The sequence below is a fragment of the Prunus avium genome, chromosome 4, assembly GCF_965620075.1.
Source record: "Prunus avium chromosome 4, drPruAviu1.hap1.1, whole genome shotgun sequence".
In the NCBI taxonomy this organism is placed as follows: Eukaryota; Viridiplantae; Streptophyta; class Magnoliopsida; order Rosales; family Rosaceae; genus Prunus; species Prunus avium.
Window position 1 is genome coordinate 5,895,155 of NC_142287.1, and position 14,627 is coordinate 5,909,781.

The 14,627-nt window shown below is 40.7% G+C and overlaps 1 non-coding gene across 1 annotated transcript; it reads right to left on the bottom strand.

The window, feature by feature from the left end:
- Positions 1 to 11,046: 11,046 nt before the first annotated feature.
- On the bottom strand, positions 11,047 to 11,153 carry LOC148294725 (small nucleolar RNA R71). The gene has a single exon (XR_015835563.1). It is a non-coding gene; the product is annotated as a small nucleolar RNA R71 (small nucleolar RNA).
- Between the last annotated feature and the right edge of the window lie 3,474 nt (positions 11,154 to 14,627).

Genomic DNA, 14,627 nt, shown 5'->3' on the forward strand with positions numbered 1-14,627 from the left:
CACCATATTTTGAAGTTGCCCAAGTTTGGGGATCGATCCGAAATCAATTGGTGTGAGAAATTGGACAATTCAATTTCAACGGCAGTTCGTTCCTAATTGGAGTGGTTGGGGTATTCCATACTTCTAGCGATTGGATTTCACTCAAAACTCACCAAATGACTCATCCCACCATATTATGATGTTGCACAAGTTTTGGGCTCGATCCGAAATCAATAGGTGTGAGAAATTGGACAATTCAAGTTCAACGGCAGTTCGTTCCTAATTGGAGTGGTTCGTGTATTCCATACTTCTAGCTATTGGATTTCACTCAAAACTCACCAAATGACTCCTCCCACCATATTATGATGTTGCCCAAGTTTTGGGTTCGATCCGAACTCAATAGGTGTGAGAAATTGGACAATTCAAGTTCAACGGCAGTTCGTTCCTAATTGAAGCGGTTGGTGTATTCCATACTTCTAGCGATTGGATTTCACTCAAAACTCACCAAATGACTCCTCCCACCATATTATGATTTGCCCAAGTTTTGGGCTCGATCCGAAATGAATAGGTGTTCCAAATTGGACAATTCAAGTTCAACGGCAGTTCATTCCTAATTGGAGTGGTTGGTGTATTCCATACTTCTAGCGATTGGATTTCACTCAAAACTCACCAAGTGACTCCTCCCACCATATTATGATGTTGCCCAAGTTTGGGGCTCGATCCGAAATCAATAGGTGTGAGAAATTGGACAATTCAAGTTCAACGGCAGTTCGTTCCTAATTGGAGTGGTTGGTGTATTCTATACTTCTAGCGATTGGATTTCACTCAAAACTCACCAAATGACTCCTCCCACCATATTATGTTGTTGCCCAAGTTTGGGGCTCGATCCGAAATCAATAGGTGTGAGAAATTGGACAATTCCAGTTCAACGGCAGTTCTTTCCTAATAGGAGTGGTTGGTGTATTCTATACTTCTAGCGATTGGATTTCACTCAAAACTCACCAAATGACTCCTCCCACCATATTATGATGTTGCCCACGTTTTGGGCTCGACCCGAAATCAATAGGTGTGAGAAATTGGACAATTCAAGTTCAACGGCAGTTCGTTCCTAATTGGAGTGGTTGGTGTATTCCATACTTCTAGCGATTGGATTTCACTCAAAACCCACCGAATGACTCCTCCCACCATATTATGATGTTGCCCTAGTTTTGGGCTCGATCCGAAATCAATAGGTGTTCCAAATTGCAAAATTCAAGTTCAATGGCAGTTCGTTCCTAATTGGAGTGGTTGGTGTATTCTATACTTCTAGCGATTGGATTTCACTCAAAACTCACCAAATGACTCCTCCCACCATATTATGATGTTGCCCAAGTTTGGGGCTCGATCCGAAATCAATAGGTGTGAGAAATTGGACAATTCCAGTTCAACGGCAGTTCGTTCCTAATTGGAGTGGTTGGTGTATTCTATACTTCTAGCGATTGCATTTCACTCAAAACTCACCAAATGACTCCTCCCACCATATTATGATGTTGCCCAAGTTTTGGGCTCGACCCGAAATCAATAGGTGTGAGAAATTGGACAATTCAAGTTCAACGGCAGTTCGTTCCTAATTGGAGTGGTTGGTGTATTCCATACTTCTAGCGATAGGATTTCACTCAAAACCCACCGAATGACTCCTCCCACCATATTATGATGTTGCCCTAGTTTTGGGCTCGATCCGAAATCAATAGGTGTGAGAAATTGGACAATTCAAGTTCAACGGCAGTTCGTTCCTAATTGGAGTGGTTGGTGTATTCCATACTTCTAGCGATTGGATTTCACTCAAAACTCACCAAATGACTCCTCCCACCATATTATGATGTTTCCCAAGTTTCGGGCTCGATCCGAAATCAATAGGTGTGAAAAATTGGACAATTCAAGTTCAACGGCTGTTCGTTCGTAATTGGAGTGGTTGGTGTATTCCATACTTCTAGCGATTGGATTTCACTCAAAACTCACCAAATGACTCCTCCCACCATGTTATGATGTTGCCCAAGTTTTGGGCTCGATTCGAAATCAATAGGTGTGAGAAATTGGACAATTCAAGTTCAACGGCAGTTCGTTCCTAATTGGAGTGGTTGGTGTATTCCATACTTCTCGCGATTGGATTTCACTCAAAACTCACCAAATGACTCCTCCCACCATATTATGATGTTGCCCATGTTTGGGGCTCGATCCGAAATCAATAGGTGTGAGAAATTGGACAATTCAAGTTCAACGGCAGTTCGTTCCTAATTGGAGTGGTTGGTGTATTCCATACTTCTAGCGATTGGATTTCACTCAAAACTCACCAAATGACTCCTCCCAACATATTATGATGTTGCCCAAGTTTTGGGCTCGATCCGAATTCAATAGGTGTTCCAAGTTGGACAGTTCAAGTTCAACGGCAGTTCGTTCCTAATTGGAGTGGTTCGTGGATAACATACCTCTAGCGATTGGATTTCATTCAAAACTCACCAAATGACTCCTCCCACCCTATTATGATGTTGCCCAAGTTTGGGGCTCGATCCAAAATCAATAGGTGTTCCAAATTGGACAATTCATGTTCAACGGCAGTTCGTTCCTAATTGGAGTGGTTGGTGTATTCCATACTTCTAGCGATTGGATTTCACTCAAAACTCACCAAATGACTCCTCCCACCATATTATGATGTTGCCCATGTTTGGGGCTCGATCCGAAATCAATAGGTGTGAGAAATTGGACAATTCAAGTTCAACGGCAGTTCGTTCCTAATTGGAGTGGTTGGTGTATTCCATACTTCTAGCGATTGGATTTCACTCAAAACTCACCAAATGACTCCTCCCAACATATTATGATGTTGCCCAAGTTTTGGGCTCGATCCGAATTCAATAGGTGTTCCAAGTTGGACAGTTCAAGTTCAACGGCAGTTCGTTCCTAATTGGAGTGGTTCGTGGATAACATACCTCTAGCGATTGGATTTCATTCAAAACTCACCAAATGACTCCTCCCACCCTATTATGATGTTGCCCAAGTTTGGGGCTCGATCCAAAATCAATAGGTGTTCCAAATTGGACAATTCATGTTCAACGGCAGTTCGTTCCTAATTGGAGTGATTGGTGTATTCCATACTTCTAGCGATTGGTGTTGCGTAGATTCAGCTGCACCAAAATGGGTTCAACTGCATCCTCAACTTGTGATACTCGCAAGTGCACGAGCCGTTCGGTAGTATAGCATATGTAAGTGCGAGGTCGATTCCACAGGGATTGGTGATTGAATGATCCAATTCAATTTTCCTACACAAAACAAAAATGAAAACAAAAGAAACAAAACAAGAAGAAAGAATGTACATTACAAGAAAAATAAATTACAACTAAGAAAACATTAAGGAAACTAAGAGAACTTTGAGGAAGAAAGGAGAAGTGTTTGGGAAAAGTGTTTGAGGACATGGAGGCTTTTTGAAGAAGAAAGTAGAAGTAGAGAATTGTTTGAGAAAGAGTTTGGAGAATTTGATGAAGAAAGTGTTTGGAAACTTGGAGGATTTTGGAAGAGAAGGTTTGAGAACATTGGGAATTTGGAAGGGAAAGGAAGGTGTTTGGGAAGCTTGAGGATTTTGTGAACTTGGAGAATTTGAGAACTTAGGGAAGGGAGAGAAAGGTGTTTGTGAAGTGTTTGAGACATGGAGACTTTTGAAGAGAAGAAAGTGGTGTTTGAGAATTTGATGAAGGAATGAGAAGGTGTTTGAGAAAGAGAAGGGATGAGTGTTTGAGAACTTGGAGGATTTTGGAAGAGAAGGGAGAAGTGTTTGGGAACAAGGAGACTTTTGGAGAAGAAAGTAGAGAGATGTTTGAGAGCATGGAGAACTTTGAAAGGGAAGAGACATGTGTTTAGGGTTTGGAGAATGTTTGGAAGAGAATAGAGAAGTGTTTGGGAAGTGTTTGAGAACTTAGAGAATTTGGTGAATGAATGGGAGAAGTGTTTAAGAACATGGAGACTTTGAGAAGAGAATGTAGAAGTGTTTGGGAAGTGTTTGAAGATTTAGTAAAAGGATCATATTACAACAATTGAGAACTACAAAGGGAAACTAAGAGAATTTGAGGGAGATAAGGGAAGGGAGCTCTAGAGAAGTGCTTGAGAGCTCCCCCCCTTGGGGTGTTATTACAAACTTAGAGAACTTCCCTATTTATAGGCCTAAGGGAAGTGAAAAATCTGAATTATACAATTGAATTTTCTAAACACACTAACTTCACCTAACACACAACACTTAATTCACCAACTTAACCTAACACACAATTGCATTTGAAAACAATTCCTCTTGTCTTTAGGCTTAGTGTTCAGCTCCCACTTCATCATCTTTTGGCTGCTGCAAAATTCCACTCAAAATAGGTATTGAATATGCTTCACCAAACTTTCCCACAATCAACAACACTTCATCATGCATATGTCATGCATGACAATGCATTGCAGCCAGCTTGTGGGCTCGTTTTGGGCTTGTTCATCCAATCTGAAAAATCTGCAAAAATATGGATCTTCAAGCTCTTTGTCTTATCTTTCCAAGCATATGCAGCCCAGCTCAAGGAAAAAACGGAAAGGCCTTCAAATGTGATTTTTGGCCCAGTAACGCAGATGCTGCCGAATTTGACCTTAAGTTGCCAAAACATGTATAACTTTCTCTAGAAGACTCGGAATCATGAACCGTAACATTCTACAGAAACTAGACTTCCGTATCTTTCCAATGATATATGGCTCATCATCTGATTCTTCTTGAGTAAGTACAGTCCAATCCGTGAAGTTGACTGATCTGCAGACACTGTTTTCAGCTAACTTGTCTCCAAAATGCATTTATTGAGTCTCAAGCTTATTAAACTGAAACAAGCCCAAAACAAATTAAAAGCACAAGTTTAACTCAAAAACATAACCAAATCATAAGTTAAAAGGGTACAAAATGATATGTAATTTATGCACCGATCAATTGGATTTCACTCAAAACTCACGAAATGACTCCTCCCACCATATTATGATGTTGCCCAAGTTTTGGGCTCCATCCAAAATCAATAGGTGTTCCAAATTGGACAATTCAAGTTCAACGGCAGTTAGTTCCTAATTGGAGTGGTTGGTGTATTCCATACTTCTAGCGATTGGATTTCATTCAAAACTCACCAAATGACTCCTCCCACCATATTATGATGTTGCCCAAGTTTTGGGATCGATCCGAAATCAATAGGTGTTCCAAATTGGACAATTCAAGTTCCACGGCAGTTCGTTCCAAATTGGAGTGGTTGGTGTATTCCATAGTTCTAGCGATTGGATTTCACTCAAAACTCACCAAATGACTCCTCCCACCATATTATGTTGTTGCCCAAGTTTGGGGCTCGATCCGAAATCAATAGGTGTTCCAAATTGGACAATTCAAGTTCAACGGCAGTTCGTTCCTAATTGGAGTGGTTGGTGTATTCCATACTTCTAGCGATTGGATTTCACTCAAAACTCACCAAATGACTCCTCCCACCGTATTATGATGTTGCGCAAGTTTTGGGCTCGATCGGAAATCAATAGGACTTCCAAATTGGACAATTCAAGTTTAATGGCAGTTCGTTCCTAATTGGAGTGGTTGGTGTATTCCATACTTCTAGCGATTGGATTTCACTCAAAACTCACGAAATGACTCCTCCCACCATATTATTATGTTGCACAGGTTCGGGGTTCCATCCGAAATAAATAGGTGTGAGAAATTGGACAATTCAAGTTTAACGGCAGTTCGTTCCTGATTGGAGTGGTTGGTGTATTCCATACTTCTAGCGATTGGATTTCACTCAAAACTCACCAAATGACTCCTCCCACCATATTATGATGTTGCCCAAGTTTTGGACTCGATCCGGAATCAATAGGTGTAAGAAATTGGACAATTCCAGTTCAAAGGCAGTTCGTTCCGAATTGGAGTGGTTGGTGTATTCCATACTTCTAGCGATTGGATTTCTCTCAAAACTCACCAAATGACTGCTCCCACCATATTATGATGTTGCCCAAGTTTGGGGCTCGATCCGAAATCAATTGGTGTGAGAAATTGGACAATTCAAGTTCAACGGCAGTTCGTTCCTAATTGGAGTAGTTGGTGTATTCCACACTTCTAGCGATTGGATTTCACTCAAAAGTCACCAAATGACTCCTCCCACCATATTATGATGTTGCCCAAGTTTTGGGCTCGATCCGAACTCAATAGGTGTGAGAAATTGGACAATTTAAGTTCAACGGCAGTTTGTTCCTAATTGGAGTGGTTGGTGTATTCCATACTTCTAGCGATTGGATTTCAGTCAAAACTCACCAAATGACTCCTCCCACCGTATTATGATGTTGTACAAGTTTGGGGATCGATCCGAAATCATTAGGTGTGAGAAATTGGACAATTCAAGTTCAACGGCAGTTCGTTCCTAATTGGATTGGTTGGTGTATTCTATACTTCTAGCGACTGGATTTCACTCAAAACTCACCAAATGACTCCTCCCACCATATTATGATGTTGCCCAAGTTTTGGGCTCGATCCGAAATCAATAGGTTTTCCAAATTGGACAATTCAAGTTCAACAGCAGTGCGTTCCTAATTGGAGTGGTTGGTGTATTCCATACTTCCAGCGATTGGATTTCACTCAAAACTCACCAAATGACTCCTCCCACCATATTATGATGTTGCCCAAGTTTTGGACTCGATCCGAAATCAATAGGTGTTCCAAATTGGACAATTCAAGTTCAACAGCAGTGCGTTCCTAATTGGAGTGGTTGGTGTATTCCATACTTCCAGCGATTGGATTTCACTCAAAACTCACCAAATGACTCCTCCCACCATATTATGAAGTTGCCCAAGTTTTGGGCTCGATCCGAAATCAATAGGTGTTCCAAATTGGACAATTCAAGTTCAACGGCAGTTCGTTCCTAATTGGAGTGGTTGGTGTATTCCATACTTCTAGCGATTGAATTTCTCTCAAAACTCACCAAATGACTCCTCCCACCATATTATGATGTTGCCCAAGTTTTGGCCTCGATCCGAACTCAATAGATGTGAGAAATTGGACAATTTAAGTTCAACGGCAGTTTGTTCCTAATTGGAGTGGTTGGTGTATTCCATACTTCTAGCGATTGGATTTCAGTCAAAACTCACCAAATGACTCCTCCCACCGTATTATGATGTTGCACAAGTTTGGGGATCGATCCGAAATCGTTAGGTGTGAGAAATTGGATAATTCAAGTTCAACGGCAGTTCGTTCCTAATTGGAGTTGTCGGTGTATTCCATACTTCTAGCGATTGGATTTCACTCAAAACTCACCAAATGACTCCTCCCACCATATTATGATGTTGCCCACGTTTTGGGCTCGATCCGAAATCAATAGGTGTTCCAAATTGGACAATTCAAGTTCAACAGCAGTTCATTCCTAATTGGAGTGGTTGGTGTATTCCATACTTCTAGCGATTGGATTTCTCTCAAAACTCACCAAATGACTCCTCCCACCATATTATGATGTTGCCCAAGTTTGGGGGTCGATCCGAAATCAATAGGTGTTCGAAATTGGACAATTCAAGTTCAACGGCAGTTCGTTCCTAATTGGAGTGGTTGGTGTATTCAATACTTCTAGCGATTGGATTTCACTCAAAACTCACCAAATGACTCCTCCCACCATATTATGATGTTGCCCAAGTTTTGGGCTCTATCCGAACTCAATAGGTGTGAGAAATTGGACAACTCAAGTTCAACGGCAGTTCGTTCCTAATTGGAGTTGTTGGTGTATTCCATAATTCTAGCGATTGGATTTCACTCAAAACTCACCAAATGACTCCTCCCACCATATTATGATGTTGCACATGTTTGGGGTTCCATCCGAAATCAATAGGTGTTCCAAATTGGACAATTCAAGTTCAACGGCAGTTCGTTCCTAATTGGAGGGGTTGGTGTATTCCATACTTCTAGCGGTTGGATTTCACTCAAAACTCACCAAATGACTCCTCCCACCATATTATGATGTTGTACAAGTTTTGGGCTCGATCCGAAATCAATAGGTGTTCGAAATTGGACAATTCAAGTTCAACGGCAGTTCGTTCCTAATTGGAGTGGTTGGTGTATTCCATACTTCTAGCAATTGGATTTCACTCAAAACTCACCAAATGACTCCTCCCACCATATTATGATGTTGCCCAAGTTTTGGGCTCGATCCAAAATCAATAGGTGTTCCAAATTGGACAATTCAAGCTCAACGGCAGTTCGTTCCTAATTGGGGTGGTTGGTGTATTCCATACTTCTAGCGATTGGATTTCACTCAAAACTCACCAAATGACTCCTCCCACCATATTATGATGTTGCCCAAGTTTGGGGCTCGATCCGAAATTAATAGGTGTTCCAAATTGGGCAATTCAAGTTCAACGGCAGTTCGTTCCTAATTGGAGTGGTTGGTGTATTCCATACTTCTAGCGATTGGATTTCACTCAAAACTCACCAAATGACTCCTCCCACCATATTATGATGTTGCCTAAGTTTGGGGTTCCATCCTAAATCAATAGGTGTTCCAAATTGGACAATTCAAGTTCAACGGCAGTTCGTTCCTAATTGGAGTGGTTGGTGTATTCCACACTTCTAGCGATTGGATTTCACTCAAAACACACCAACTGACTCCTCCCACCATATTATGATGTTGCCCAAGTTTTGGGCTCGATTCGAAACAAATAGGTGTTCCAAATTGGACAATTCAAGTTCAATGGCAGTTCGTTCCTAATTGGAGTGGTTGGTGTATTCTGATAAGTTCATAATTTCACACATTTGCATGCCTTCGTTACTTAGTAATTTTGTTTAGTTTCTCTTTATTTCAAGTCACTTACCTATGTTTGTGTGTTCTATAGGTTGAAGGCAGCAAGAGATTGCTTTTGAAGCAAAATGGTGCAAAACGTGCAAAAACTGGATATTGAGTTAGAAGTTCATTTCGGACTTATCTTCTTCATCCGAGCTTGGATTGGGCCAATACTTATGTGGTTGGATCAGAGACATTCTGAACTTCAAAATGGATATCTTAAAGTCATATTTGGATTCAGCCAAACCCAATCCGTGAGCCCATCAAAATACACATCATGCTGACATGAGGATGACCTATGGCTGCTGGTGGGATTTATTAGTGCAGCAACCAATTCTGATTATCTAAATACAAGTGTTGTATGCATTAGTCATATTCAATTCAGAATTCCCCTTTCCTTCTCCCTATAAATACCACTTCCATTCCACATCCCAGACACAATTCACTTCATCCATTACTTCCATACACACATTCAGATTCACCACAAAGAGAGAGAGAGAGCTAGCTGCAAAGGAGGGAGAGCTGGGAGCTGTCCTGGAAACTACCTTGCTGCCACCAGCTAGTTCTTCTATTCTCTTTATTCTACCTATGTATTTCTTATCTTCTGTATTCATAATTATGTTTAACTAATCCATTTTGTTAGGGCTTAGGATGAAGCCCTAGTCATGAATATTCAATGTTATGGATGATTTCATAGTTAATTGATTTCCTTGCTTTCATTATCAAGTTGTTAATCTCCAGCTTATTATGTGCTTGATGTATGTTTTCTTGGAGTAGCTAACTAGGATTTTATGCATCTAGCACAGGTTGGGAAAGGGTTTAGATTCACCAATTCTACTCTCCTTTCACAAGCAACACATGAATGGCCTAAGAATCATTCAAGGGGTTAATAACCATAGGTTGACTAGGACAGATACCATGTTCTAGGACTTGTGTGATTATCATATTCTCAAGGAACTTAATGACTCTTATATGCTTTATTCTAAGTAGATACCATGCTTAGGTTGCATATTAGAGATCACGTGTTGTGTAGATACCATCCACAATTACATGCCTTAGGAGAATCATGCATCCTGCACCTAGATACCATAGGCTTGTATGCGATAATCTATTGTTAATGAAGCTTGAGTCAATTTCTATGCATTCATAACTTGGATAGGAAGACTAGTGGTAGATTCCAAGGCTCTAACACTTCTCAATCATTGTTTCACAACTTGTTCATTGCTGCCATTGTTTACTTCCAGCACTTCCATTTCATTCTCTTGTTTTCATTTAAACAACAAAAACCCCTCATTCGAGTGCGTGTGTGGTGCTAGGATTCTGTCCTAGACCTTGCCAATTGTTAGTTAGTTTGTTTCTTTGTTTTCAGTTTTTCCATCATTCTAAGTAGTTTAACTTGCAACCAAGTTACCATTCTCCGTGGGATCGACCTCGTATTTCATAAGCTATACTATAAATGGTTCGTGCACTTGCGAGAATTGAAGTTTCTATTTTTAATAACTCATTTTAGTTGTTAGGAATAGGCTCAACAAGTTTTTGGCGCCGTTGCCGGGGAACCGGTAACGATGGTGCTATAGTTAGATTACTTTGAGTGTTTTTGTTTTTGTTTTCGTTGGTTTTTATTTCTGTATTCTGTTTTTCTTTTTAGTTGTTATCTCCATTTGAAGGCACTAATTGGTTTCTTGTGTGTGCATATATGTCCGAATCTGATTCTGAGCCAATTTCACCAGGAACTTTTGCTGTACGTGTTGGTTTGAGGAGGAATTATAGTTCTTTAAGTGCTGAATCTGAGAGCTACGAATCTGAAGGTTCAAGCAAGATGGCAGAGATTCCAAACAACAACAATAATGATGAAGGAGGTGGTGCGCTTGTTGTCCAACCTAGGAAACCCCTGCGTGAATTTTCCATCCCCAAAGTCACTGATCAACCTTCGTGCATCGTCTATCCTCAACTCACAATTGACAGGTTTGAGCTTAGAAGTGGTATGATTCATCTTCTTCCAACTTATTATGGTAATACCACTGAGGATCCTTACATGCATGTTAAGCAATTCTTTGAAATATGTGCTACAATCAAAATTCAAGGACTTGATGATGAGCAGATTAAGATGAGGCTATTCCCATTCAGTTTAAAAGATAAGGCTAAGTCATGGTTATACTCTTTGCCTAATGCTTCAATTCGTACTTGGGATGAGCTTTCTAATAAGTTTTTGCAGAAATTCTTTCCAGCTCAAAAGACTAACAAGATTAGAAAGGAAATTCTTGGTTTCACACAAAGAGAAGGAGAAGCTTTTCATGAATGCTGGGAGAGGTACAAGGAGATGATGAGTTCTTGCCCACACCACAATATAGAGAGTTGGATGCAAATGCAATCTTTCTATGAAGGTTTGCTTGATTCCGAAAGGATGATGGTAGATGCAACAAGTGGAGAAGGACTGATGAACAAAACAGCAGATGAGGCTTTTACTCTCTTTGAATCTTTGAGTACCAACTCTCAACAATGGAGCTACAATAAAGGAAGAGGAGCTCCTATGAAAGCTGTGGTCTCTGAGGTAAGTACTAATAATGAGATTAATGCAAAACTTGATGTTATGTGTTCTTTGCTTCAACAGGCAGTGACTGGCCCTCTAGGAAGCAAAGAGGAAGTTCAAGACCAATCTTTTGCAAAGCACATGCTAGAGCAAGCAAATGCCCTTCAAGGAAGGAATCCTCAGAATGATCCTTACTCAAACACATACAATCCGGGGTGGAGAAATCATCCTAATTTCAGGTGGAGCAATAATTCAAATGTGCAACAATCTCAAGGACCTCCCCCAGGATTTCAAATACAACAAAGGCAATTCCAGCAAGCTCCCCAACAAGTACAAGAGCAAAGGGGTGATCAAATGGGAGAATTGCAAGACATGTTCAAGAAGTTCATGGGGCAACAGATGCAAACCAATCAGAATCTTCAAAATGCAGTGAACAAACTAGAAGTGCAAGTTGGGCAGATTGCATCCTCCATGAGCAATAGAGCATCCGGAACTTTTCCAAGCCAAACGGAGGTGAATCCAAGGCATCATGAGCAAGTTAAAGCAGTGCACATCTTGAGAAGTGGTAAACAAGTTGATAATAAGGTTGGAGATGCCAATGAAGAGCAAGAAGATGGAGAAAACGTGGAGATCATTCAGCCACCACAAGGGCAGCCCACAGGTTCCACCAAACAGCCCCTCAATTCTCTTGGAAAGAGCACAGGCCCTAAGGTATCATCTAATGCTAATCAAGTTCCAATTTCATCTAATGCTTTTAGGCCTATTGCACCCTTTCCCAGCAGGTTATCAAAGTCAAAGAAAGATCAAGGCTTGGATGAGATAATGGAAATATTCAAGAAAGTGCAAATCAACATCCCATTGCTCAATGCCATTGCTCAGATTCCAAAATATGCAAAATTTTTGAAGGATCTATGCACTAACAAGAGGAGATTCAAAGAGCATGAACAGGTTGCATTAAGTGAAGAGGTTAGTGCAGTCTTACAAAGAAAGCTACCTCCAAAGCTAAAGGATCCAGGTTCATTTTCTATACCTTGTATAGTTGGTGATTTTAAGTTTCAAAAAGCTTTGCTTGATCTTGGTGCATCCATTAACCTTATGCCATATCATGTTTATGAGAAACTTAACCTTGGTGAGTTGCAAGCCACATCTGTGAGCATTCAATTGGCAGATAGAACTATCAGGTACCCTAGGGGCATTCTAGAAGATGTTTTGGTGAAAGTAGAAGAGCTGATTTTGCCAGCTGATTTCTTGGTGTTGGAAATGGAAGAAGCACCAATTCATGACAATCAGTTACCACTCATTCTTGGTCGTCCATTCATGGCAACTGCCGGTGCAATTATTGATGTGAAGAAGGGTACATTGACTATGAACGTGTTTGATGAGACAATAGCATTCAAAGTGTTTGAAGCCTCCAAGTTTCCAAGTGATGAGCATGAAGTTTTCCAGCTTGATGCAATTGATAATATGGTGAAAGAAGCACTGCCAATGAGTTATTTGGAGCCTATTGAAGCATGCATCACACAAAGCATAAGGAAAGAAGAAGTGGACAGATTAGAGGCTGTGATCTCTCCTTTACTTCTTGAGCTTGTTTGCAGCATGGATAGCTACATAGAAGTGGGAAAGAGGTATGCAAACCAATTTGAATCTTTACCCGCACCTACTAATAAGGTTTTACCTTCTATTGTGCAGGCACCGGAGTTGGAATTAAAGCAATTGCCAACACACCTTAAATATGCTTATTTAGGTGAGAGTGAGACTCTACCTGTTATCATTGCCTCACACCTCGAACCAAATGATGAGAAGAAGCTTTTGAGGGTTCTAAAAGAGCACAAAACTGCGATTGGATGGAGCATTGCAGATATCAAAGGCATAAGCCCAACATCGTGCATGCATAGGATACTATTGGAGGACAATGCAGTGCCTAAGAGGGATGCCCAAAGACGTCTCAATCCAAACATGAAGGAGGTGGTAAGGAAAGAAGTAATGAAGCTTTTAGATGTTGGTATTATTTACCCTATTTCTGACAGTAAATGGGTGAGCCCAATACAAGTTGTCCCCAAGAAATCAGGTATCACAGTGGTGAAGAATGAAGCAAACGAGCTTGTACCAACACGGATGACCACGGGCTGGAGAGTTTGCATTGATTATAGGAAGCTCAACACAGCAACAAGCAAGGATCACTTCCCTCTTCCATTTATTGATCAAATGCTTGAGAGATTGGCTGGCCATAGCCACTATTGCTTCCTTGATGGATATTCAGGTTACAACCAAATCGCCATAGCCCCAGAAGATCAAGAGAAGACAACCTTCACATGTCCCTTTGGTACTTTTGCTTATAGGAGGATGCCCTTTGGTCTTTGCAACGCCCCAGCCACTTTCCAAAGGTGCATGATGAGCATTTTCTCCGACATGGTAGAAAGGTTTATTGAGGTATTCATGGATGACTTCTCTGTCTTTGGTGATTCTTTTGATCAATGTTTGCATAACTTATCTAAGGTGTTGGCTAGATGTGAACAAAATAACCTTGTGCTTAATTGGGAAAAATGTCATTTTATGGTTAACCAAGGCATAGTTCTTGGTCATGTCATCTCTAGTAATGGAATTGAGGTAGATAAAGCTAAGATTGATTTGATTGCTTCTATGCCCTCACCTACTTCTGTCAAAGAAGTACGTTCTTTCCTTGGCCATGCAGGTTTCTATAGGCGTTTCATTAAAGATTTTTCTAAGATTGCAAGGCCTTTGTGCAATCTCCTTGCCAAGGACATGGATTTTGTGTTTGATCAAAACTGTGAGAATGCTTTCAATGCTTTGAAAATGATGCTCACAACTGCCCCAATCATTATGCCACCGGATTGGAGCTTGCCTTTTGAACTGATGTGTGACGCCTCAGATTATGCTGTTGGAGCTGTTTTGGGGCAGCGAGTTGATAAGAAGCCACATGCCATCTACTATGCTAGTAGAACCCTCAACGATGCCCAACTCAACTATTCCACCACAGAGAAGGAGTTATTAGCTGTCATATTTGCTTTAGAGAAGTTCAGATCTTATTTGATTACTAACAAGGTCATTGTTTACACTGATCATGCAGCATTGAAATACTTGTTAGCTAAAAAGGATGCCAAGCCACGCCTCATTAGATGGATCCTCTTGTTGCAAGAGTTTGACTTGGAGATAAAAGATAAGAAAGGAAGTGAGAATGTGGTGGCTGATCACTTGAGTAGATTGGTGCATGTATCTAATGAAGAGGAGGATTCAATGCCATTGCGTGAAAGCTTCCCTGATGAGCAACTCTT